The sequence below is a fragment of the Myxocyprinus asiaticus genome, chromosome 33 (assembly GCF_019703515.2).
Source record: "Myxocyprinus asiaticus isolate MX2 ecotype Aquarium Trade chromosome 33, UBuf_Myxa_2, whole genome shotgun sequence".
NCBI classification, from domain to species: Eukaryota; Metazoa; Chordata; class Actinopteri; order Cypriniformes; family Catostomidae; genus Myxocyprinus; species Myxocyprinus asiaticus.
In genome coordinates this window covers 31065826-31093609 of record NC_059376.1, presented here as the reverse complement: position 1 = coordinate 31093609, position 27784 = coordinate 31065826, and the positions used below count along the sequence as shown (strand labels likewise).

The window sequence follows — 27784 nt, the reverse complement described above, 5'->3', positions numbered from 1 at the left end:
ACTGTGCCCCACCGAGAGTGAGAACCACATTATAGCAACCATGAGGAGGTTACCCCATGTGATTCTACCCTCCCTAGCAACCCGACCAATTGGTTGCTTAGGAGACCTGGCTGGCATATGTGCATTTTTAAGCAGCTTCTCTCTGTCATAAATATTATAAAACTGTTTACCTAAAACAGTGTGTTTATGTTTTAGCATTTGCCATGTTGTCACATATTCAGCAGTGAGAAAGCAGGTGGGTTATTATTTTAAACCATTTTCCAGAGTCTCTAGGTCTTTGCCGCTGTGTGATATTAAGACCGTTACACCTGCTGTGGTTATTCGATGTATAAAACAAGACAGCAAGACACCTGCTGTGGTTATTCGATGTATAAAACAAGACAGCAAGACTCTGCTAGCAAATTCTGCTTAATTGTTGGGATCAATCTCCATTTTGGTGCCACAAGATTTTATCTATTAAACGTGTTGAAACAGCATAGCACGTATCCAGAATAAAAGGGTATTCATGACCCAGCGTAATAATAACTCCAGAGATGGACTAAGTTATCAGACACACTTATCAGACACAGTTAATATACAACTTTAGCATGTAACCCCACCAGAAGTGCTTTCAAGATTAAGTGTAAGAGTTGCTAACAATGCCAAAGATGGACAGTTTTCAGACACAGCTAATATCAGACAGTTATCAGACACTGCTAATATCTGACACAGGGTGTTTCTCAATGCAAAGAACACAGAATATGGACTTGTGTTTTTATGAAGACCTCTTGCCAAGCTATCTACGAAGAATGAACTCATGCAGGACAGGAGGAGGAAGAACCCATCTGCTGCAAGCTTTAAGTCTGTGCTGCGATCTGCCTGTTGCGCAATAGCCCGTCCCAGCTCATTTGCAGCCAGTCAGAGAACTATTGGCATCCTTAGCAGTGACAGCAGTACTATCATCACACCAGTGATGTTATGCAGGACTAGTGACATGTTAAAAGAATAAAGTCTGTTAACACTCATTTCCTCCATGTGCTTATTACCAACAAAATGATGCCCAACTAAAAAACAAAAGTTGATGGAGTATAACAACTCACGAGCTGTCACACTTTCGCTAGCTTACAGCTAGAAACTCTTGAGCGAAAACACGATAAATGGCCTTCATCTGCTACTGTAGTGCCGCTATTAATTCTTGGACTTCAATTGGGTTCTTGCCCACAAGTCACCATCCAATGCATCCTCGATATTCGGCCTGATCAAGAACACATTTTGGAAATATTATGCATTCTCGGTACTTGCGTTCTTGAGTATTAGAATTTAACGAGTCCATAAGAACGTAAGAAGACGTAAGAACGCACATTGAGAAACAGCCACAGTTATCAGCCACAGCTACTATCAATGTACTTTAGCAAGTAGCCCCACAACAAGTGTATTCGTGACCCAGCGTAAAACTGCTAACAACACCTGAGAAAAACAAAGCTGTCAGACACAGCTAATATCAGCATGCTTTAGCATGTAGACCCACTAAAAGTGTATTCATGACCCAGTGTAAAACTTAATAACGATGACAGCCATCAGACATGGCTAATATCAGACAGAGTTAATATCAGAATACGGCAGCCCCATTTGAAGTGTATTTATGACTTAATGTAAGAACTGCAATGCTAGAGATGGATAAATTTATCAGATACGGCTAATATCAGACTGTTATCAGACACGGATAATATCAGATGTGTGACTGAGGAGATTAGTCCTTTTCCAATCTCTGATTGCTTGTGTCAAGATTCAGCCACTGTTCATGGTCCTAATCACTAAATTAATGAGCATGGTAATGTAATGCAGTGAAATGGTCAGCTCAGCTGGAGCCCAAGGGATCCCTGGAGAACAGGTTCCTCATCAAGCAGCAGGGGGTTTTTCTTCCTGCAATGTCTTTTTCTGTGAAAACTGACAACCATAACAAAGACAGTAAATAGGCCAGTAATATACTCTATGCAAGTATGTAGGTGCAAATTCTTGGCCAACGAGTTGCAAACATGTGGTCCTGCACCTAACGTGCGTTCTTGCGTTACGGTGGCAATATTAAACCTCAATACTCAAGAGGGTGAACAGTTATCTTTAAATGTCTGTGCCATTAAACTGAATGTGGTGTTATTCAGGATGCTGGCTATATATGTTTTAAGAAGTAACTTACTCGACAAGATTTTTTCAAACTGTTGCTTCGCCATGACAATAACTAACCTAAAGAGAAAACTGAAGTAGAAGTAGACAATTAAAGGCTAGGGTATGCTTAGTTTTTCTGCATGCCATTTCGTCTTGTGCACAGTTGAGCACTCAGCTTTTCGTAGTATAATCATTTGGCCACAAACCCATATGGATGATTTAGGCACATATGCACTAGGACTACTTTGTGATCCTTTTTTAGTACAATCAACGGCAGGTGCATGTGCAGACAATGCACACAAACACAGACCCTCCGCATGTCTAGAAAAACTGGACTGCACGTGGACAGTCTGTGCATACTGTGTTGATGACAAAATTTGCATCAATTTGCATCAACAAACAATTTGCAGCAAATTTTGTTCAGATGTTAATCACCGTGTAGCTGAGACGGCAAGGTGAAAAGGTGTTTTTATTTAATGCACACCATTTAAAACAGAGAAAGAAAGCACAACAGAGTGATGTGATAGATATGAAAACTGACTCTCTTTGGATTTGGGTTGGACAGAATTAATCAGAAAGGTTAAGCAGGGGAGCAAGCCTGAACACAAAACAGACTCACAACTCCATTCATACGTCTGCACAGCCAGTTTATCAAGATGGCATTCATGTAATCAAAGTAATATTTCAAACCTAATCCAGTGTGCTTAGGGATTCAACTAACACACCCTTCTCCTCTTACCGGTGCCAAAACTGCTGTCCACTCTATTCTGTAAAAGTACTCCAGACACTAACGATATTGCCACCCTACCCAATCATACTAAGTGTGAGTTGTCTAAGCCACACGGGCTGTCAAGAAGCAGCTAGGTGCTGCTGATAAGACTCTCTCAGCGACAGGCAAGAACGCTACTGCCTCATTATTGAGCCAGCCATCCAGGCCAGGATGAAACTGTGCTCCAGTGCCCAGAATCACACCAAGACAAGCACAGCCCAAAGCCTTGGATCCATCATTCCACCCTGGGTACCGACAAAGAGGGTCCTGCCTAGTCAGAACCTTGGATCATTAACAGATATCCTCTAATTAACCCGTTAAAGAACGATACCAGCCTGCAAATGAGGTTTATTGCGACTCCAGAGACCAGCCAATACGAACACAACCACAGGTTTGTAGGGGTTTGTGCTTTGCACTTTGCAACTGGCACTTTGTTCCTCTTGTACAAAGAGAAAAAGAAAAAGGGAAATGAAAAGCAAAAGAGAGAAAGAGAGAGGCTCATTTGAAACTAAAGAAATAAAAAGACAGTCTCTACAACATGAAAACATTTCTATACTTGTTTATGACATATAGAAAAGCATGGGGACCCGATTTGAAAGGTTGCCTGAGAAAGAGAGTGAAAGAGAGAAATCTGCTGGGCTGAGGAGAAATACAGAGCTGAGTTATTATATTAATGAACAACTCGGAGCATCAGCTGCCTGCAGAGATGCTGAGGCTGTGTGCAGCTGCTCTCTTTTTCAGAGGCTGCTGGTTTCAATCTGACAGGCAAATAGGACCATGCCACAAAACCCGCTGCTTCTGCTGCTGACGCACAAGAAGACCCATTTTAAGAGAGTTCAACATACACTTTCCTCTTCATCTCTTCTCTCATCACTCGCTCTCGTTCTTAATAACCTTCTTAGGAAACAAGATGATCACTTATGATGCTGATTAAAGTAAAGTACACTGCAGAAAAAAAAAATTGTCTTGTTTTCCAGTAATAATATCTAAACGTCCTTAAAAAGCTACATTTACTTGAGAAGCAAAATTACATATCATATTAAGTTTTGTTTTTATAAAAATTAAAAAATGTTTTTTAAAAATCTAGCAAAAAATGGTGAAAACTATTTGCCGGTGAAAAATAAGCTTAATTTAAAGGGAAAACACGTTTATTTTTCTTACCCCACTGGCAAAAATCAAGACTTAATATCTTTTTTCTTAAAAAAATGTCTTGCTTTAAGAATGTCTACATGTTTGTAATGGCGAACAAGAAAACCATTTTTGCAGTTTATTATCTTTCCTTTTGATGATATAGACATAATGAATGCAATATTTACATCTAATGCCATCTTATTTACAAATAATTGTAAATTGCCATATTTAAAAGTTTTTACTAGTAGTGTCATGTAGCAAGAGGCATAAAATGTGAGCCAAATTGCAACTTATTCTTTCCCATAACTTTCCCATAAATCTGAAATCGAACATAGCTCTGAAAACAAATCACAATATAGGCTTTCATGCTTAAGGTTATCTCTTACCAAGTGTCTGAAACAAAAACTGAATATCTTTCAAATATTTGATGCCATGAATCTCGCACACTTTGGCAAATCCAGTCATTTTTACTTTGTAAATACAACTTTGTTTTTCATGGCAGACTGATAAAAACCTGTATATCCTAACTTCCGGAAATAACGTAATTGAATTGGAGCTAGCGTTTTTGAGAAAGCATCTGTTGTTGGTCCACTGGCGTGCCATCTGAGACTCGCTTACTATTTCAATGTTCCCATAACTTTGGCTCAATTCATTTTTTCCATCATGAATTTGCTGTTTTTCCGTTGACACCACTCAGTATTTAGCCTGTCATCTCTTTTGCATTTTCGGTAGAGTTCAGTAGCTGCAGTTTATTTTGCCTGTGTGTTACATGTTTGACTTCCACTGACAAATCAGACTTTCAAGCATTTCTTAGGTTTAGCTAACAGTCTGTTTATAGAACTAAACATTGCAGCATTGAGAATGTTTACCTTGAGTGGACCCGTGTGAAATGTTAAGAGACCATGAGAGGCTAACGTGTGAGAGAAAGAGCAAGAGAGAGAGAGCGGAGTAGGTATAGCAGTGAAAAAGAGTAATTGACCCAGCTGTCCGGAGAGCCTTATCTCATAAAAGAGAGGAGAAATCTGACCCAGGAAGCAAACTGCTGAGCCCCAAGCTGTTCTTCCATAACTAGCATGAACACCAGGCTGCTCCTCTGCCATGCTGCTTCAAAGGAACTTTGTTGTTGCCATTAATGTTACCAAAAACAGCCGTGAGAAACAAGACAGGTGAAATCGCTGCAACCGAAAGTGTGTGAGGGAAAGAAAAGCAAGCAACAGCAATGGCCTTAAAAGCCTATTCTAAAATAAGTGCCATGTTTTAAACTTTGGCAGAGACCCCCCGCCCCCCCCCGATTGCACAGTCAACCCTGCAGCGATGATTCCAGGGTGATCTGGAGAGGTTTAAATATCCAAGCAAATTTGCTCAGTTTCCACATCGACAATTGTGGCTCCCTTGGTGCAGAAAGATGCCACAGCATGTTGTGCTTCATGTTAACCCTGGCAGATCCCACAGTCTTGACAGACGGGGGCAGGAGGAGAGAGTAGAGCGTTCTCAGGGACGTTGGTCTCCGCCTGATCATTTCTAGAGTTTACACTGACAATATCAAGTTTCCTTCACGACTGCAGCGGTGGCATGGGGTAGGCTGAGAGAGAAGCTGAAATAAAGCAGGGGTGACCTACTATGCTATTTATACTGTGCAAGTAGATAATTGTTTAAAGGTTAGGCTGCAAGCAAAGCATAAACAAGCATTCTGCGATTGTGTGTGAGTGTGTGTGTGTGTGATGTCCCTGCGGCATAAAGAGTGTGGGACACATTTTTGCCAAGCTGGGATACAAAGCTCTCTTAAGCTAAAGGTCTGTTTGTACTGTGAGGAAGACTGAAAGACTAATGCCACTCTTTAGATAACACTGAAAATATGACCATGAGTTTTTAGATCTTTCATAAGTTCTTTAAATCTCATTTACTCTGGCTCTGTTTCTCTTTCGCTACTCTACAGCTATAGGGCTGAGTAAAATTATCGATTTTCCAATTAATGACCATTTTCATTTGAACAATCCTGATATCGATTCTTAAAATCCCAAGATCGATCTTTTACATTTACTTTCAAGTTTACTATTGAAAGTTTACTGTTTATTATTATATCTGTTAAATAAATAGCAAATAAACTGCATAGTTTGAGCCCTGTTGTTAACTTTGTAAAAATGTGTTTTCACAATGAACCAAGAAAGTTCCCTATATACTTTACAGCATTAGATGAGAAAGAATTTCTTTCATATGTAAGGGTAAGAAAAATTGACATTAAAACTGAAATGTACCCTGATGAATAAGAATCGAATAAAATCACATTGAAATTGAATTGAGAGCTAGTAAATTGCAATCTAATCCAACTGGGAAATTTGTGTCGATACCCAGCCCATCAGCTAAGCTGCTACAACTGTTCTCCAGTTTTAAATGACCAGATAAAACCATCTTTTTGTTGGTTTACCATTTTAAGTCATGCTCTTGAGCCCTTTCATACTAGCAATTAAATTATTTAGTTTTGGGCCCAGCTGTTACTTTTTATATTTAATATATAATATATTCACAATTTATTGTTATATACTGTAATAATATCCTCACAATGTATTTATTTAAAATTTTCGCAATGTACCAAGTTAGAAGGTTCCCTCTGTTCCCATTTGTAAGCGAAATTATACAATATAATTGAAATATATGCAAATGAATCAGAATCAAATCAAATCATATTGAAATCGGAATCGAATCAAGAGCTTTAGAATCAAATCAAATTGGGAGATCTGTATGGATACCAAGGCCTATCAGCAATTCTCATCTTATTGCTGGTTTACCAGTGTAAGGTAATGTTTTTTGAGCCGTTTTATGCTGCTTTTGGCTGGTCAACCATCATGGCTACACTGGTCAAGCCGAGGGATGGAACCACTGCAACATGGCTCTAAATCCAATCTGCACTGGCCATGTAAAATCTATTAAGACCATCTTGGAATTTAAACTGGCCTTAACTGATCTTAGCTGAAAGCTTTGTCTCTATTTGTCTGACACTTTTTCTTTGGCTTAATAAAAAAAAAAGGTATTTAAGGTAAGAATTTACTTACAAAATATGGTATATTCCAAATGCAGTCACTTGTCAGAGTAATAAATCACCCATTCAAGTAATAAATGTCCATCATTGGTGGTGCCTACTGACTTGCTGGTGTTGTGTTACCCACTAGACCTCAAGGCTTTGAAAAGCTCCCTCTTTTTCTCTCTCTTTCTCTCTCTCTCTCTCTCTTTCTCTCTCGCTCACTCTCTATCCAGCCTTACACAGAAATGGCAGCCGCCTCTGATGTTGACCACAAAAACAAGTTATTAAAAAGCTTGAAAGGGGGTATGAATATTCACATGGGGGATTTGAGAGGAAACACAGAAGCTTGGCAGCGGGGTGAGCAGTCAGGCTCCTGTCTCACTAAACGATTTCAACACATATCCATTCAAGTCCTTATGAGCACACTGGGGTGAAAAACATTAACATACAAATATGCCACCACACACACACACACACATGCACACATAAAGGACTACAGCAGCATCTGATTAGCATTATTTTTTTCGACTAGAGCAAAATCCATCACTGTGAATGTGCTGCAATTGATTCAAAATACATTAGCAAATTGTCCTCTGAAACCAACAATTGTAATCCCTAATCAAATGAATATCAGCTCTCTCTCTCTCTCTCTCCATTTTCCACCCTCTTCTGTTTATGTCCACGAGCCCAAAATTGCTGTGTGTTTTCCACACAGAGTGCTCTTAACAAGCGAGGACACTCAACATCAAAGATTTTGGGCTTCTTTTTACAGGGTGTTTCAGCTGAATGCCAGATTGATTGGGGGGTTATGAGGACATTTAGGTTACAAACTGGTAATTACAAGGGTATTATGCTATAAATGTGGTTTATGAGGACATTTCTTGTGTCCCCATAATTCAATCTCTTAAAAAACATACTAAACAATGTTTTTTTGAAAATGTAAAAATGCAGAAAGTTTTTGTGAGGGTTAGGTTTAGGGGATAGAATCTATAGTTCGTACGGTATAAAAATCATTATGTCTATGGAGAGTCCTCATAAGGATAGCCGCACCAGTGCGTGTGTGTGTGTGTGTGTGTGTGTGTGTGTGTGATCATCCCAAGGGCGCACAGAACTGTGTTACAGCAACTGCCCGCTGACACTGGACCTGTTGCCTCCAGATGGCCACCCCAACAGACACACACTCAAAACAGAAAGAGAGACATATCCTCCTCCTCCTCAACACAAGAGTGATATCATTTTATACCTTGTTCATTACTAAATCTCTTTCACCCTCCATAAGCTCCAATCACAACGAATCTACAAATGGTGTTTATTATTTCTGTAGTGAAACTCATGAGTAGCTCTACACTGCTTTGGCAATCCTGTAATGCAACAGTCACGCCAATAAGGCTTTATTGAATATGCTAAGAGAAAAAGAGAGATAGATAGATAGAGAGTCAGAAAGAGCTAAAGAGAGGGTGGGGTGGGGGTTCTTCAGTGGACAGTCAATCAAGAGAAAAAGATACGTAATTATATTAATTAAAAATGAAGCCTCTTTAGGCCCATAAGAGGAATTTATTACAGGTTTAATACAAGTTAAGCTCAATCTACAGCATTTGTGGCATAATGTTGATTACCACAAAAAATATTATATGTTTATTTTATTTTTTATGTTATTAAGTAAAAATCACAGTTACAGTAAGACACTTAAAAATAAGAGTGATTTGGAAAAGTCCATAAACATCAAAATACTCACCATTTCAAAAGTATAGCCACAAGAAGTAAACATATGTGTTATCATGATTTTAGTGTGATAAAATCACTTGCTAATTTTATCTGTGTAGTCCAGTAATACAACTTTAAAATCTTTATATTACAGCATTCTTTTAATGTAATAAAACAAAATTCTGTGTTGCAGTCATGAGAATCATTATTGGGAATAATTAGAATTGCAAACAAACTCAAAAGTAAAACATCTGTATGCATTGCAGTTATGAGAATTTAGGGGGGGGGGGGTGGATGTGCTTAATTGCCATCAAAGTAAGGTTACAACGCAAGAACCATAATGGTACAAAATAGGCTATTTTGTTTTGATTTTGGGGTGAAAGATGACCCAGACATGTTTTCATGAAATTCATTCAAAAAGAGAGAGAGGGAGAGAGGTAGTCACCATATGCACTCCGCAGCGTGAGTTCTGTTTGGCTCTGTGAACTGATTTGTGCAGGAACTCAGGAGGGTTCTATACATTGATTGGTTCCTTTGAGCTTTTAATTTAATATTTTAGAGGCTCTTGAGTCCAACACACAACCCTTTAGTTAAATCTCAAATCTCAAATTCTAAACCTCAAACCCTCTCCAGAGCCCCCTACAAGATCTCTCATTTTCTCACCCGCTCTCTGCATTGCCTCATTGCCTGGCATCTGTCCCTCTGCCCTCTGTCCTTTGCCCTCTCTCTCCCCATCTTTCAGTTTCCCTCTCTTTCCCTTTGTGCCCCACATTCATTTGAGGGCCACTTTGTTTCCTCTCTCCCTCACTTTCGTTCTCTCTCATACATTATTGCGTTCTGCTGGTCACAGAATGTGGTACGCTGTTAATTACCTTGAGGCTGAGAACAAACCTCTCGGACAGAGATAGAAAGGAGAAAATTAGAGAAAAAGAAAGTGAAAAGGAGAAATCCTTAAAAAACACCAATATACAGTAGTTAAACATTTAGAGGTAAATTCACCAAGAATGAATTGCCACCATATATAGCATTGTTAATTTGCATGCACTGTCCGAATTTTTTTAGCACCTAGTTCACTTTTTTCTTCCATTGAACACAAAAAGGAGATAAAAATGAGATGCTAGGCAGAATGTTAGTCTCAGTCACCATTGATGTTCAGTGTATGGAAAAAAATTAAACTAAATTGAATAGTGACTAATGGCAATATTTTGCCCAACATCTCATTTTGTGTACCATTGAAGAAAGAAAGTGATTGGCTGAATTATGACAAAATTATAATTTTTGGGTGAACTACAGTGTGTTATGGTTAAATGCACCTCTGTGGGGACCAAGAGAGATGGCAAAATCAACATCCTCAGTTGTTTGTGTGTGTGTGTGCGTGTGTGTGTACTACAGATGAGAAGAGAAGATTTGTTCTCAGTGGCTGTGTGTCAACTACACCTTCATCTTCCTCATCTTCAACACACTAACACACGCACACACTTCAACACTACCTGAGAGATGATATTCTCACACCAGCTGCAGAGCAACACCTGCCAAACACAGCAAGCAACAATGTGAGGATGTGTGTGTATTTCAGTGTATGTATGTGCAGGAGGTGACAAAGGGTGACAGCCTTTCTAGGCATGAGATGAGATAAAGAAAACAGATGCAGAGTGTGTAGATCTTTTTAAGGCGTGTTTGTGTGAGTGTGGGTGACAGTTCCGTCCCCTCTCTTTCTACTCTGACTGGCAGTGTTTTTCCCAGTTTCTCGTTGGGGCCTCTCGTTAGTATCTCCCCTTGTTAACAATTTTTCTGTGAGCGCTGCCACCACAGTGTGAGAGAGATGTGATTGGGCCCCAGAGAACAAGCAAAGGCGGCAGTGAAACACATTCAAACACATACAAACTATCACTCTTTCTTTTTTTATTTCTGTCTTTCTTACTCTCTCACACATCCTCTGTCTGTCTCTCTCTCTCACACACACTCGCTCTGTTTATTCACGCCCAGGCAGACTAACAAACTCCTGTCACCTACCATCTTTTCTCATCAAATCGTTCTCTGAGATGAAGCCCTGGAATCGCATTCAGCGTCTCCTTTCACAGCCCTCTCCGTCTTCTGAAAGCATCAGAGTCATACTGAGCCCTCCACATACAAAACTGTTTATCTCTCCAATATTGTGCACGCTCTCTACGTATAGAGCCAGTATTTATGTAGCTTATGTAACCAAGACTTTATCAGCTTGGATAAATGTTGTCTCATAAGAGAAGAGAAAAGGAAAGGGAAAAAGAGAAAGAGAAAAAGAAAGGCAAGACGAGGCGAGACTCTGTAAAGTAACATTAATCCATGAACTGCATCCACTTACACCTCATTAAGAGCTTTTTTGAGATACATTTTGAACTCTCTTGTTTGGCTGAGTATGAAAGATGTGACTGATCGGAAACATCAAAAAGTGGAAGAGAAAGAGGAAAAGGGTTGGAGATGAAAGGAACAGGATGACAGGATGAGAGAGAGGCTGGCCGTGTGATTAAATGGCAGGGAAAAGAGTCTTCGCTGAGGGGGAATTAAAGAGCTTTATTACTTTTTAATGGGAGTAGCCGTGACCTTAAGCACCACATTATGGCAGGTCAGGGGAGGGGTTAACCTCCCAGGGCAAGAGGATCATGGGAAATGAGGTTTTGTGGGGTCACTGCTTAATGTGTTTACAGCTCCCTTGGCAACTCCAATCCTAACCCTTCACCAGACATAGACACATGATGGTAAAATGGGCTTTTGGGTATCAGGCAGAAAGACCATTGCAACTGTGGTTGTGTGCAAGTTGTGGTTGAAGAAAGGGTGGATGTGTCTGTGTCCAAAACCTATGGCTGGGGCCTGGGCCTTGCTACCCAGTCAATCAATGACTTCACAGGCAGAATTTTGTGTATGAAGGTACCTTGTAAGGACAGTGGTTTCAGACAAGCTTCCAAGGCACCATAATGTCATGTATAATAATATGATACAAATTCAAGCAAGGTTTGGACATAACCAAGCAAATGTTTAGTGACTAAAATGCTTGTTTCTCAGTAAAAAAAATAAAAATAAAATAAAAAATTTTTTAATTCCTCCTGTCAGATAGCATTTGTATTTTTTCCACCAACTGCTGAACTGCATGCACAGGATTACAGGATAACACAGACAAAGGATTCATCTATGCTTTTTTTTTTTTTTTTTTTTTTTTTTTTAAATCGACCAGATGAGGGCATCTTAGTAGACAGATGTTTCACAAACACTGGATTCAGCCTTGTTGCCTTCCTACCTCCATGCAGCACTTTTCAGCTTTCAGACAAAGCCCTCAACTTACTTGCTAGCTTCGTGTTGGCCCAGCATGCTCCTCAACTCTCCCTTTCACCTTCCCTTTCAGCAAGTTCCACATGCTAAGCATGAACATTGTTCCAGTCAATTTGTTCCTTTCAGAGTCCCAGTGGGCAGTGTCCTTTAGCCTGACAGTCACAGCGCATTGAGAGAAAGCACTCTGTCTGGGAGGGTCTGACATAGGATGACCATATTCTGGTTTTCCAAAAAGAGGACACCTTTTTTTTCTTGCCGGGGGTGGATTGGGGTGGGGTGGAATAATAGGGTTCAAAACAGTGTTACTATGAATGCAAACTTTAATACAGTGAAAAAGACACTCTATTAGCATAACATAAATATATATAAATAAATAAAAATGTCCAACATTCTTTTGAATGTCCATGTACTAAAATAAATTATTTGAAGTCATGAGTGTACCTTCCTTTACTATTACTATTATTTTGAATGGCCATGGAAAATGAAGCAATGTGATAATTTTACCTGGTCGCAAAATGTAGTCTGTTAATTTACCTTATGAACTTTCACCTTTTGCTGACCCTTTATGCTTTGCAGAGCTAATGTGTGCTTCTAAATCACTTGCACCTTTGTTAGCATCTTACATATAAGTGCCAGCTTTACATGTCATACATTATGCTTCCCTCAGATCTTGACCTGGATGAAAGCATGGGAATTTTTTTGCAAATCTTCTGTAAATTTGCACTTTCGTTTGGGCATTGTTTCCACTCAGCTGTCATTTGCTGCTACTGTCAAGCAACTGTTTGATGCCGAACACAACAGCGCTTTGCGCGTTTGCGGAGAGATTGACAGGCAGGAATTTGGCCAATAGCTGCTGCAAGCCTCTAATCCCGGACATTTTCGCTAATTTAGAAATCCCGGCCGGATGCTTTTTAAGGTCCGAAAAAGAGGACACGTCTGGGAAAAAGAGGACGTATGGTTACCCTAGTCTGACATCAAGACAAGAGAGACAGAGTGAGGGAGAGAAACAGAAAGAGGTAGGAAGAGAGCAAAGGGAGGAGAAAGAAAGGAAGAGCACTGTGCCAAAAAAGGAGGAACAGGGAAAAGGACAGTTTGAGATAAGGAGAAATCGAAGGCTGACAAAAAGAATGACTGAGGGGAAAAAAAGAGAAAGGGAAAGAAACCGGATGACAGTAAAAGACAGACAAAGAGAGCAAGGAGGACAGAAATGTCAGGGAGGGAGTTAAAGGAATAGTTCACCTGCCCCCGCCCCAAATAAAATGGAAATTATTTTACATCAAGTCATTCCAAAACTGTATGACTTTAGTTTAAAATCTGCACTCTTCAATCAAATTAAAGTGGATGAGGACCAGGGGCTGTCAAGCTCAAAATGCACCCTAAAAGCATAATAAAAGTAGTCCATTTAACTTTTGCTCTATATTCCAAATCTTCTGAAGTCATGTGATAGCTTTGTGTGAGAAATTAGTAAGTAATTATTCACTGAAATTCTTGCTAGATAGTTGCGTGTTTACTTTTCACTTTCATTGTATGAAAAAAGCAGCTTGGACATACTGCTATGAATCACTATTTTTACGTTCCACTGAAGAAAGGTCATAAGGGTTACAAAAGCATTTTTTAGGGTGAGCAAATGACAAAAGAATTTTCATTTTGGGGCCCTATGTTGAGGCAGTTCCTCTGGCCACGGTTACGATGGGCACAGATGAGCAGACCCACCTTTGCTAGGGTCCAAAGGGGAACAGGGTTGAGCCAGGTCCAGGTGACGCAAAACCCTGAGGGCAACTGTAAGCATGTTTGTGAGTGTCTTAACGTGTGTGCCCCCTGTGCCCGCAGAACTTGTTCCCTCGGCACAGTAGCCTCAACACTTGCACTGCAGGCTCGACTGTTAGGGGAAAAGGGCGCACTCAAACAGGGCACCCATTCAAGAAAACTTGGAAAGAACATAACTCCCTCTCTCTTTCCCTTCATCCCCTCTTCTAATCCCCCAATCGCATTTTAGAATATCCTTTGAATTACATCCCAATAAAATCAGCGGGAGGTTTTTTCAAGCTAGGTTCATGTTGGAAAAGTTGCACATCTTGACATTAAGTAAGGCTGGTAATAAAACAGCCCTGTGCTTGCTGGGGATTACAATGGCTCCACTGAACAGTCTCTTAAGAAGTGAAGTGAATTAAAGACATACAAAAACCAGCAGAGATGACACTGTTGAGAATGGAAACAGACAAATAACTACAGAGCAATTGACAGCTTTATTCATTGCTTGTATAAGAACAAACCATACACAGCAACAAACAGAAATCGAGAGGAAACACTGAAACCAGTCTATTCTGAGTAGTACACTTCCTTTGCACTTCATACATTGTGTGCTATGGTGCTAATGATAATTCAGTGTGTAATGAGTGGTTTTATATGTGTGCTCAGAGAGGTCAATGGCATGCTCAGACAAATGCCACCCTTAGTGATGAATCATGGGCATTAGAGACTGCAGAATGTGAAAACGTACAACATTTAAACTGGACTCAAACCAAACAAAGAAGATTAATGATAACATCCAAATTCATAAAAATAAAACTAACAGGTCTAATGACTGCTAAAGGAGCTTGAGACCATTAGTCATGTACTGTACACACAGGGTTTTCAACTAGAGGTCCATGAAGGTAATGTGGGGGTCTGTGGACTGAAGCAAAACAAATAGAAATGTCTTTCTAAAATCTGGTGTATTTCCAAATATATTGAATTAATTTTGTTCTCTAGCTTTTTTGATCTGGAAAAACAACAACCTCTTATATCACCTTTGGCTGATTTGGTGGCTTCTCCAGAACATAAACCCATCAATAAAAGAGTACATTAAACAAAATGTAAATGTCTATTTATCAGACAATACAGTGGCATGATAAACTCAGGACATGGAAAAGAATGTAAAGGTAGACTGAAAAGCTAGGTTGACTCTTGTTTAGCATAATGCAATAATGTTTATTAATGTTATTTTTGAAAGTTACTATACAGTGTTGCAGAGAAATTCAAGCATTTTTACATTAAGGAGTCGTTGAGTTGGCTGAGTCTCTGAGTCAGAAAAGTGGACAATCCCTGATGTACTCTAAAGGAAAGATTGCGCTAAGACAGTTTTTGCGTCAAGGGACTCTTGTCCAGTAAGCCTGAGTCATAAGAGAAAGCCTATACTGTCCATATCTTACCTTTCCTTCACTAAAGGACACTGTCTCCACTGGCAGACTCTCTTTTCACCTCCTTTCACATATCTCCTCTCTCCCGGTTTCTCTTTAAAAAAAAGGCTCACTTTTTTCTCCCTTTCCACTCCACAAACCTTGAAGGATAACAAAAGGCAACTCAATGGCTATTTGAATTTGAAACAGGGGGACAACAACAAAAACCATGTCTCACAGTGAGGAGGCAGAGTGAACCCGGTGCTGCACAACCAGCAATTCATACAATTTGCTCTCATGTTGAGACAGAAAGATGAAAAATACAATTCTGATACACCACAACCAACTTAGTGTGGTGGACTATGAACATCTGCTGAATGTGTGCGAGATGCGTGTACATTCATACACCTGAATAAGGCACAAAGCAAACCAAACACAAACCACCAACTGTTCGAAGCTTGTACAGTCTCTGCCCAATAAAGTTGCACTTCTAATGTCAGATCACGAGAAACAGGGAGAATGAGAAAAGAAAGGGGGAAAAAAGACAGCTAGATCCATTAAACAGGTCTTTCAAAATGTAGAAGACATGAGAGCAAGACACTTCATAACAATAATATTAAACAGGGATAGAGAGAGAAGCAAAATGAGGACAAGATAAAGTGTCAGTTGTCATTTATAAAATATTATATAGCCTATATCTTAGAACTAAATATAATAATAAAAAGAGAGAAAAAAAGGGAAAGCTGCAGGGAAATTAATATTTTTAATATTTGCTTAGAGGCACAAAAGCAAGCCTAACTAAATGTGATTAATGGGAAAATATATAATTCTATTCTTAATTGCAGAGACCTGTATTGCTTTAACACAACCTGAATTTCACACAAGTCAAACCGACGACCAACAACTATTAAATATCGTCAAAATAATAAGCCATGCACATTTTTTTTTTTTTTTTTTTTTTCACACATGCAGAATCTCTTCAGTTATAGCCAATCATATCATGCATATCTACACTGAACAAAATTATAAGAATTTTATCATTAGTGTTGAAACAGCAGGAACGCAGAATTCAGGGCGCGTGCGGAACCAAACCCATCGTCGCAGCAACATAGTGAGTAATGCGTATCGAGAGTAAAAGACGGTCAGAACTACTACGACCCCGATCAGGACCTTTTCATTTGATAAACCCACTCACTTACCGATAACAGTCGCGGGAAAAGGTGCGTCCGATTCTTTGTGAATGACTCGCCACCTCGGGACTATAATCCAGAATGACTGAGAGAGGAGGGGTCCGTTTGAAATCTACTCTTCTCTATCGCACCTGTCTCCTTGCAGATCCGATCCCTAATCTGACATCCTTAAGACAACTGTGTCGCTGCTTGTATGTCCATACCCGAGAACAAACCCCCAACCAAACAACGTACACAACAGCACCTGTCCTCGAAGAAAAAAAAATAAATACACCACGCAACAAAGCTCGTTTATGCAGCTCCTGAACAAATGGCATTCCCGGTTTGGTCCTGCAGCCGTACAATTGCCCTTCAGACAGCCATCCAGAATTCAAGAAGTAATTTGGAATAAGCTGCCTTGAGTTTTAAAAAATGATGGCAAAAAAACAAAACAAAAAAACAGTTCAAGCAAGCTCAACCAGCTGTGCCTTATGAAAGTGTGTTCGTCTGGACTGGAAACACTTGCCTTATCAATCACCTATCGCTACAATAGTTATACTGTGCGCCAATAGAATGTATTCGGTCCTGAGCGCGTGGACAAAAAAAGGCTTGTTCATTTGTTTGGTACGCGCGCGGCGCTTCCTCCGACAATTTGAGTCCCAGTCTCTCTGGAATCCGTTAAGAAGAAACTCCCATTGTCCGGTAGACATTTAATATTTCCTGCAACCCCCATACCCGGCGTTTAGCTCTACGGCATTTGGTTTGAAAGGCAGAAAGATCATGGGTTCGGTATCTCAGCGCTGCTCTGAAGTCTCTGTCACCCAATGCTAAACGCAAGTCTATGCCAAAACCTGACGCAGAACAGAGTAGCGGACTGGAGCGGAATTAATTTGTTGTTAATCATTTTGGGGTAATGAAATAATTGAGACTTGCTTGATGGGATTATCAAAATTCAGGATGATCAATTGGTTTCTTATATGTATCAGGGGACTTTGAGGCAACAGATCCAATACATTTATAGCCTATATCAAAAGCCAAACTAATACATCTGTTGCGATTAAACTATAGCCGATAGGAACACTACAGCATTTTATATTCCTTTCTTTGGCTTATAAGGCCAATTGCATGCAGACTTTGTGACATTTTAAATTAAGTTTGTTAAGTTTGGTTTTTGTTGTTGTTTCTAAAGAACTGCTTGTGAACAACTCTATTAAAGTATTAAAACATGTTGTACATGAGATATGGGAAAAACTGCAATGTAAAATTCATAACACAATTAGGGAGGTTAACAATAACCATCTCCGCCTGTCTCTTCTTTCTCTCATTCCTCTATCTCAGATACTCTTCCAAGTTACCATGAAAATCTAGACAACAATTGATGACTATACTCAGCAGTTGGTGAACTCATCATTCACGCTGAAGATGCCTCGGGCAGGAACTTCAGTAACAATAAGACTGTCTGTATCAGGCAGACAAACACACCTGAAAATGTCCCTTTAAATGAACTCATAAGCAAAAGAATAGGAAAAGGACAAATCTAGGTGTGTGGTGTATGCCACAAGTGCTGGAGCAAAAGGTTTTCAACCTTTCAGAACATGCACCCCCTTCCAATTGTCTACGAGCTCGCTATACATAACTGTGTTCAGCAGTGAGAGCACATCATGTCAATCCGTGATTCAATACCTGGCACAACTACGTAAATCATCCTCCACTGACAGTAAACGTGAGCTGTAGGCTACTTCATATTGATGTGAATAAAATTAGGCTTCCCTCGGTAGTTTGTCAACCCTCTTTACGGCAAAAAAAGTCAATCAAGCCTGTGAACGTCGAGTTTGGTTTGTAAGTGTCATATTAGATTCAAAGGTTTTCAAATGTTATTTGCAAGCACCTCATAAAATATAGGCTACAACACACTGAAGTGGTTCGTTATTTAGCATGATGCACGTGGATCCATATTTTATGTAGGCTACTGTTTGCCAATCTTCTGTCATTTTTTCCAGTCTTTTTGTTTAACTCGAATATGACTAAAAGCGTTTCCGTTTCGCTCGAACTGATATGTGTTTTCGAACAAGTCTTTTAAGTGAAAGATTAAGTGTAATCAATGATTAAATGACTCACCCATAACACATAAAAGACACTAATTTGTTGCCAATTACAGGATGTAATTGCAGAAATGGTGACTGAACAAATCAGTGAACTGATTTTTTTGGGTGAAAAGATTCAAAAGGCAAGTCACTGGGATGAAACAAAATCCCCACCATTATCCACCTTTTTTCCTAAATGCAGAAGAACTCCACGATTCATAATGGAAGCTCATGGGCGTTGGTTTATGTTTTTTGTGGAAAATGTGATATTTAGCATATTAAATTACCAAATACAAAAACATGTGGCTCCATAGAGCAGAGCATTTAAATAGTGGCGATGTCCATCTTTGGACAGTTACTCACCCGAGTGGGTATAAGGCATGAAGCGATGGCCAGAGGATAGTTACTTTAATATCATTAACTACTGATTTGTTATGACAACCAACAACTTCACAAGTTAAACTTCAACTCATTTTTTCTCCAACTAACACTTAATATGTTTTTTGTACTGCATCTGGATCACTTGTTTCTGTCGTTTTTCATTGCTTTTTATGGAGACCGGAACCAAAAAACAGTCCAGCGGCAATCGGAATCATCATGGTGCCCAGTGGTTGGTCAGGAAAACGGTGGATAAAACATCATAATCCCATGCCTCCAAAGCTGTAAACCCCCTGTTTTAGAATAATTAAAAAGCAGATACAAAGTCATTGTGAGAATTAAGGCCCTTGCACATGAAGTCAATTTTTCTCATGATTAGCTGCAGTTGCAGTTGGGTTAATTGAGTTGGCAGAGCCCCAATGATTTACAATTACCCAGAAATAGTTTCCTTACTGTGATCTTTAAAAAAGTATCAAATTAGGCCAAAGAAACTTTGAGGTAAATTTTGCGGAAAGATCTTGCTTTGTTCATTTCCCCACATTTGATCTGAAGTCAAGCTTTCGCAAGAGAACGATGCGGAAATGACAACAAATAAATAAACAAAAAAGAAGAACAGTATTGTTCTTACTGGCTTTCATCCCACACTCCCGCTCTGAAATGGAGCATTTTCTTCAAACCTGGGCCACTAAACCGTGTTGGGAACACGAAACGAGGCAGTTTATCAGAGACAAAGAACTTTGAAGAGGTGCATTTTTTAAAGTTCTCAAAACTTGAGATGTGGATGTGGGTGAGCTTGTGATTGGGCACGATAAGAACAGTGAGGTCACAATTACCCCACAATATGAGGTGAAATGTGATATCTCTGGGTAATGACATATATCATAGCTCAAGGGCTACATTGCATGTGATCAAGCTCAATCGAATTACGTGCAGTCACAAGCCCACCATCATGTCTCCATTTCCTTGTGATTTGATTGCAGGTCCTGATAGCTGCCAGCAAATAACCGAGCAGTGTTTATTCCGTGTTCATATCCATTATTTGAGATATCAGACTTTTTAATGGGATGGGATACTTCAGTTTCGCCCCGTTGCTTAGAGTACACTGGCTTTACAGAAGCTCAGCTTTTGTTCCTGCAGTAACAAGATTTCACTCCATAATTCCATATCATAAAACACAGTATAGATCTTTGTGCTGGTTCTAAACCAAACAGCCTAATGGCCTAAACTTCCTCAATGCTATATATTTCTGAAAGCTGCCATGCACTTAGTCGAAGTTCTGATCTGTTGGCAGTCAAGCCCTATTTGTTCAGTGTTTTTCGCCATTAATTATTCACGCAACAAGTGCAAATCACAACAATACGTTACAATCACCAGGTGACTTTTTGTCAGCCACCCAAAATCGAACTATTTTCTTTATTATTTTTGCTATAATCGTAAGCACATGAACAAGTCAAATCAACAAACATTTTTACTTATGTCTCAATAAATAATACTCTCCATGGAGCCTTGAGTCAATATTCGTGAATGCAAATGCAATTACAGGTCATTTGAACTTGGTAGACGTCCAGTGCTGATAAAACAGAGCTGGTTTGGACCAGTCAAACAATCAATTGTGCTATTTCGCTGAGAGGGGGAGATTGTCATGGTAGCCAACAATCAAGCTGCATGTAGGTAGTTGACAAATAACATGTCCATGAAGATTGCTGGTTAAAGTCGATATGTATACGTATATGAGGGGAAAGTGTATATTTTAGTTTCTGCAACTGGTCACCAAGATTTTCATCCCTTGTAATAATTTTATAGCTTATAAGATTATTAAAAGGTCCTAAATAATCCTAGAAGATTTAAAAAAGTTTAATTGTTCCATGTAGTCTCTTAATTAAATGAATGAATGAATGAATGTTACATTTATATATAGTACTTTTCTGACACTACACTCAAAGCGCTTTACACAGTAAACAAGGGACTCTCCTCAACAACCACCAGTGTGTAGCATCCACCTGGATGATGCGACGGCAGCCATAGTGCGCCAGTACACTCACCACACACCAGCTATTGGTGGAGAGGAGAGAGTAGAGTGATACAGCCAATTAATGGATGGGGATTTTTAGGAGGCCATGATTGAGAAGGTCAAATTTGGCCAGGACACCGGGGTTACACCCCTACAGGGATAAAGGGATAGTTCACCCAAAAATGAAAATTCATTCATCATTCACTCACCCTCATGCCATCCCAGGTGTGTATGACTTTCTTTCTTCAGTAGAACACAAACAAAGATTTTTAGAAGAATATCTCGGCTCTGTAGGTCCATACAATGCAAGTGAAAGGCAATCATACCTTTGTAGCTCCAAAAATCACATAAAGTAAACATAAAAGTAATCCATATGACTCCAGTATTTAAATCCATATTTCCAGAAGTGAAATACAGTAATAGGTGTGGATGAAAAAAAGAACAAGTCAGTTTGTTTTTACTCTAAATCTCCACTTTAACTTTCACTTTCAAATGTGAAAGGCACTACAGGCACCACATGTGACATTCAGACGTAAAAGTGAAAGTGGAGATTTAGGGTAGAGAAGGACTTATATTTTGATTTGTTTCTCACCCACACCTATTATATTGCTTCTGAAGATATATATTTAAACACTGGAGTCATATGGATAACTTTTAAGTTTACTTTATATGATTTTGGAGCTACAAAGGTCTAGTCACCATTCACTTGCATTGCATGGACCAACAGAGCTGAGATATTCTTCTAAAAATGTGTTCTGCTGAAGAAAGAAAGTCACACATCTGGGATGGCATGAGGGTGAGTAAATTATGAGAGAATTTTCATTTTTGGGTGAACTATCCCTTTAAAATGAGGTCACAAAAACTGCCTGTAAATTGTATGTATTTTATAGATAAATGCTATTTTATGTATTATATAATATCTTATATATAATAAAATTTGATATTGAGCATATGTCACCCTGCTGTCATTTGAAATCATGTCCACTATATGTTGGTGGAGAAATATGGAATTGGGGGGGGGGGAGAAAAGTGGAAAATGGGAAGACAATAACTGCCTCATCTCTCTTTTTCTCAGTGGTCTTTGTGCCACAGTTGAAGCCCTTGTTTGGTAATGCAGCTGTGGTCTATCATGAGGTTGTCACGGCAGTCTAACTGTGAGCAAATCAGAGATCTCACCTCACCCTGAGCGCTGAACACACTGCAGTCAGCCACTGACCCGCTGGCAACCTACACCTGAAATGACCCAAGACCAATAAACATTGGAGGCATATCACAGGGCATGTGTGCATGTCAGGGACACTGGAAATCCTCTAGGAGGAAAAAGCAAGCAGAAAAGTGGACTCGTTTATTTATCTTTGACAGCATGCTGAATGATATCATACTGTTTCTTTGGCTTACTCTGTTTGAAAATAGACGGTAGGCGCCTATAGCTGTGTAAGCTCTCGTTGCGTTGCCCTGGAGACAACGGTTTCAGTTTTAGCTTTAACCTCTATAAATGTTCAGATGAGTTTGGTAAAATGCTTCTAAAAATGTCAGCTCAGGGGCAGAGGGGTGTATTTCAAGCAATATCAAATGCTGCCCACTTTGTTTTGTGAATTCCCTGCAACTGCGTAATAGATCCCGACTGTTAACTGTACAAGACATTTCAAAGATTTCTAAGTTTTGTGCAACACTGGAATAATTCCAAGAGACACAGGGAAAGCATTCCTGTGAATGTCATGGAATGACAATGTAATGTAAACAGCAAATTCCCAGCAGAAATATTGTGATGATGAATTACATGGCTTTCACAGAGTGATAAATTCACAGCGTCTAATACAGCAGGACAATACAACCTCCTGTCATTTGAGGTTTATTTAAAGCTGGTACATATATCCTATCTGGATATATACATGGAGACTGAATATTTTAGATTAATGAGGGATGTCAATTGCACAGAGCGAGTACATGAAATTAATGGACGTTATCTGTGTAAGTAAATTATGATAATTTCACACTTATGAAGAGCTATCATTTCAACAGTCAATCTAGGCAGCTATTAGACACTGTTATATCACTCAATCCACTTTTAGAAGAGATCATTCAATCAGAAATTGCTGAAAAGGACAGATGTGGCAGGTGAATTATTTTTTACTGCTGATGCAAGGTTAAGTCTTCAAAGCTGTAATAAATCCACATGATATATGTTTCAGTCCAATTCCTGTATCGTTTTGGCCAAGGTCACTCACTAATATGTTATTAAATGATAAATGGTTTCTGGGCAGAAGTTTATGTATCATATTTCACCTTTGTCATGATTTGTTTCTGATTGTTGCTGGCACATACATGATTTCAGACATGAGGTTAAGGTGTGTGTGCATAAATGCGTAAGAGAATGACATGGAGCGATGTGATCCCTCGCTGGAATCAGATGGCAGAGAGTTCATGTTTAGCAATACAGCTCTTGTGACCTTATGTCTTGTGACAATAGTCTTCAAGAGGATTGTGCTTTAGACTGTTGAGATATAGGGGTTTTTCTGTTTACAAAGAGTAGTTATTCATCCATATCAAGAGTAGTCCCAGAATCTATTTTAACATTCTATGCACTGCTGTTGCAACAAAATTGAATCCTGTCCAAAGATAATGTTGATTAAAGTAGTGCAATCAATTGTGAATCATCATTACAAACACTTAATGCTTTCTGCTTAGCAAACTGGAGTTGAAAACACAAAAAGGCATCTTGGTACGCAAGGAAAACAAATCTAGGCAATGACAATGCTTTAATGTTACTATTCTATATAGAAAAACAGAAAATATCATTTTTCAGGTGCACTAAGTAATTTTGCTTATTTTACCTGGCTGAACGATATGGTAGTCAGTTTGGACTTGGCTTTACAAGCTACTCTAGCTAAACAGTTGAGTTACACTTTAAAAAGAAGTAATTCACTGCACTACAAATTACTTACAAAAAGTAGCTAACAACATTAAAGCTATAAAGGGGTCATGATCATTTTCCTTGATCTTTTGACATATAAGAGGTTGTTGTACTATAAAAACTTACTGTAAGTTTCAGAACTTAAAACTTCCTCCTCACTGCAAAAAAATAAATAAAAATAAATAAATAAAAATAATAATAATAATAATTTTGAAACCAAGCTGCCAGTATGACTCATTCTTTACTTCCTCCACACTGTGATGTCAATGTGGCATACATTTGCATCTGATCACCTCCACAACACTTCCGTAGCCCCACCCAGTAATGGTGTGCAGTGAGATGGCAAGGAGAGAGCAGATCAGCCAAGAGCAGAGAGCCAATCATAACAGTGGGCATTTACTGTCAAGTCTTAAAGGAACAGCAGCACCAAAACTAAGCATTTCTAACAGAGGGTCAGAATAAGAGTGGACAATTATCATGTTTTACAAATCTTTAACTGTTTTTTGTGCAAAAAACATAACTAATATTGTAAGTGAACCTCAAGGAACAGATTAAAATAATAAAAAGGCATGTCATGACCCCTTTAAAGAAAATATTTTAAAACATTTTTTAGAATAACAAGTAATCAGATTATACATTCTGCAGTCAGAAAAGTGACAGTTTTCATCTAGCACAAAAACTATTAAGATCTTAATTAGGGTTACAAAATTAGGGTTGTATTCGAAATGCTACTAAATTGATACAGTACTAAATTAAACATTGAACATAATTTATAAAATGTTTTATAAATATCTCACATTGACTTCTGGACAGGGGCTCAAGTGAATCGCTGCATCATTTATTTGAACTGGTTCATTTATCGTCTAAACAAACCAATTTACTAAAATGAATTGAACTAACCAACTCTTCTTATAAGTGAATTGGTGTCATTTATTTTAACCGGTTTATTTACATGAACCCTCCAAGCGAAACTACTCACTTAAATGTACAAATGTAGAGTTATTAAATGTGGAGTATTAAATGTAGTGGTAAAAATTTTTGCGTACACCACTACTTGTTGGAAAAAGAAGCTCATTACTAGAAAAGTCACAAATAGCTGAACTACTGTCACATTACTGAAAAAGTACCATTTCTTTATGTATAAAAGTGTTTTTAATTACTGAGTGTACCTTTAATTAGATAGTGGGGCAGAGTTGGAGTCTTGATCTTGTGGTCTTATAAACATGGTCTTGGTCTTGGTCTGGTCTCAACACTTAAAGTCTTGGTCTTGATCTGGGTCTCTGCTTATGGTCTTAGTCAAGACCAGAATGAATTACCAGAGCACTAAATGTGATAATTATTTCAACCACTAGTTTGCATGGCATCTTCACCATTACTGAGAATTTGCAGGTACTTCTCTGTGTCATCATGCACGCTTCGACATGCACTGTCTCGCTCATCACATGAAAGTAAGTCTAGCTTATAACTGCCATGTAGAGGCCATGACTTTACTTGTTACGTTGTGGCAGGTGTAGGCAGGAGTGGCCAATAATCTTATGAGTTGTTGGCAGAATAGGGCTGCACGATTATGACTAAATTCATAATTGAAGATTGTTTCCCTTTATATTGTAATCGCTTTGAATAATATTGATTAATATCAATTTATTGCATGCCATTTTATTTATGTAGCTAGCTACACATCCCAAACAAGCTAAGAAATGTGTTCCTGTTCAGCGTGAACTCACTGAGTTGTGCACTCTTGCCAAAACCCCCGTTATTATCAATGAAGATGTTTACACTGCACAATAAATTTCTTAATTACATCGCAAGAGTGCAGCAGCAGCAGAACTCAGTCTGTGAGCGCGTGCTGAATGGATTTCTTCTGAGCTGGTGACTTAAAAACAATTATTTAATAGCATTTATTTACTTTTTTATTTACATTTTTCTTTTATTCATTTTCTTGGGGGAAATCTGAAATGAAAAGGTGGTAAAGTTTGATTGTTGACTTGTTCAATAAAGTAAAATAAACTGTAGAATATTATAAATAATTGCTGCAATAAATTCATCATCTTGGTTCATTACAATTTTCTGCCTGGTTCTTGGACTGACAGGTCTTAGTCTGGGTCTTGGTCTTGGGGATAGGTCTTGGTCTGGATCTGGGTCTTGAAGGGTCTAGTCTTGGTCTGGGTCTTGGAGGGTCTGGTCTTGACTACACTTCTGTAGTGGGGTGATGTATGGCATGCAAACATGTGCACCAGAGCATGTGGCTTGATCCAATCAATCCAATGTTATCATACAGCACAAGGGGCAGCCAATATTGGCAGCAGGGCAGGAATAATGCCATGACCTCTGGCAAGGTGCAGTGAACTGTATCCATGAGTGTCGCCCATTTCCCTGAATCATCAGTTACCCGATATCCAGGTCAATTTGGACCACAATAAATCAGCCCAACAAGAGTAGAGCAGGACCATATGACATTGCTGCACTTAAAGTCTTGGAAAAAATGTTAAAGACCAATTAAGAAAAATACACAAAACAACTGTTTCAAATGCAACATGCAATATTCCACCTCAGCTGGTTTCCATGAGCGAATCTATATATACAGTTAAGAGGAAAATTAAGAGACCACTGCAAAATTATCATTTTCTCTGGATTTACTATTTATAGGTATGTGTTTGAGTAAAATGAACATTTTTGTTTTATTCTGTAAAGTACTGACAACTGGTCAAAATAACAAAAAAGATGCAGTGTTTTCAGACCTCGAATAATGCAAAGAAAACAAAGTTCATTTTCATTTTTAAACAACACAATACTAATGTTTTAACTTAGGAAGAGTTCATAAATCAATATTTGGTGAAATAACCCTGATTTTCAGTCACAGCATTCATGTGTCTTGGCATGCTCTCTACCAGTCTTTCACATTGTTGTTGGTTGACTTTATGCCTCTGCTGGTGCAAAAATTCAAGCAGCTCGGCTTTGCTTGATGGCTTGTGGCCATCCATCTTCCTCTTGATCATATTCCAGAGATTTTCAGTGGGGTTCAGGTCTGGAGATTGGGCTGGCCATGACAGGGTCTTGATTTGGTGGTCCTCCATCCACACCTTGATTGACCTGGCTGTGTGGAATGGAGCATTGTCTTTAAGGAAAAAAACAATCCTCAGAGTTGGGGAACACTGTCAGAGCAGAAAGAAGCAAGGTTTCTTCCAGTATAACCTTGTACGTGGCTTGATTAATGCGTTCTTCACAAAGACGTATCTGCCCGATTCCAGCCTTGCTGAAGCACTCCCAGATCATCACCGATCCAAAAATGTTACTCAAACACATACCTATAAATAGTAAACCCAGAGAAACTGATAATTTTGCAGTGGTCTCTTTAATTTTTTCCAGAGCTGTATATTTCTACTAGAACACTGGGTTATGTTTGTTTGTTTGGCAGTCTCATAATAAACATGTGGTTGAACATTAGACTTACTCATAAACAAGCTTGAATGAAGACTAAACACATATTTGTGATAAATGCAACATGCAATGATCCACCTTAGCTGGTTTCCATGAACAAATCTACCTCTTTTCCCAAGAATGCTATGTTTGTTTGTTTGGCAGTGTGATAACAAACATGTGGTAAAACATTCCACAAACCCATAAACACAAACTTTACTTAGGACTAAACAGATATTTCTGATGTTTTCTTACCCTTCACAGTGAAATGAGAGACTGCAGCACAGATTTCTTTAATGGCACAGCAAGACGAAGAGATATAGACCTTCGATGACAGTGAGGATTTGAAACACTTACTAATGGAGTGACAACACCTATATTGTGACTGTGGTGAAGAACAGAGTATTTTCACCATTGATACTAATTTCAGTCCCTAGAAAAGGACAGTCAATGCACACATTAAACACATATCAAAGCCCTGCCTTATAAGTGCAATTTCTCAGTACAGAAATTTGTTGGGTGTTACTCTCACTTGGATGGTTTGCTAAAAAAAAAAAAAAAAAGAAAGAAAAAAGAAAGAAAGAA

The 27784-nt window shown here is 38.8% G+C and overlaps 1 protein-coding gene across 3 annotated transcripts in view; it reads right to left on the bottom strand.

Annotated features, from left to right (window-relative positions):
• The window catches only part of LOC127424442 (semaphorin-6B-like), a 166200-nt gene extending 148973 nt beyond the window's left edge, over positions 1 to 17227 (bottom strand). For 2 of the 3 annotated variants that reach the window (XM_051669671.1, XM_051669674.1), the window contains exon 1: positions 16426 to 17227. The gene's annotated coding sequence lies outside the window, so the exon portion shown is untranslated. Of the gene's footprint in view, positions 1 to 7092; positions 7169 to 16425 lie in introns of those variants that run through there. The other variant, XM_051669673.1, reaches the window with a different exon arrangement.
• Between the last annotated feature and the right edge of the window lie 10557 nt (positions 17228 to 27784).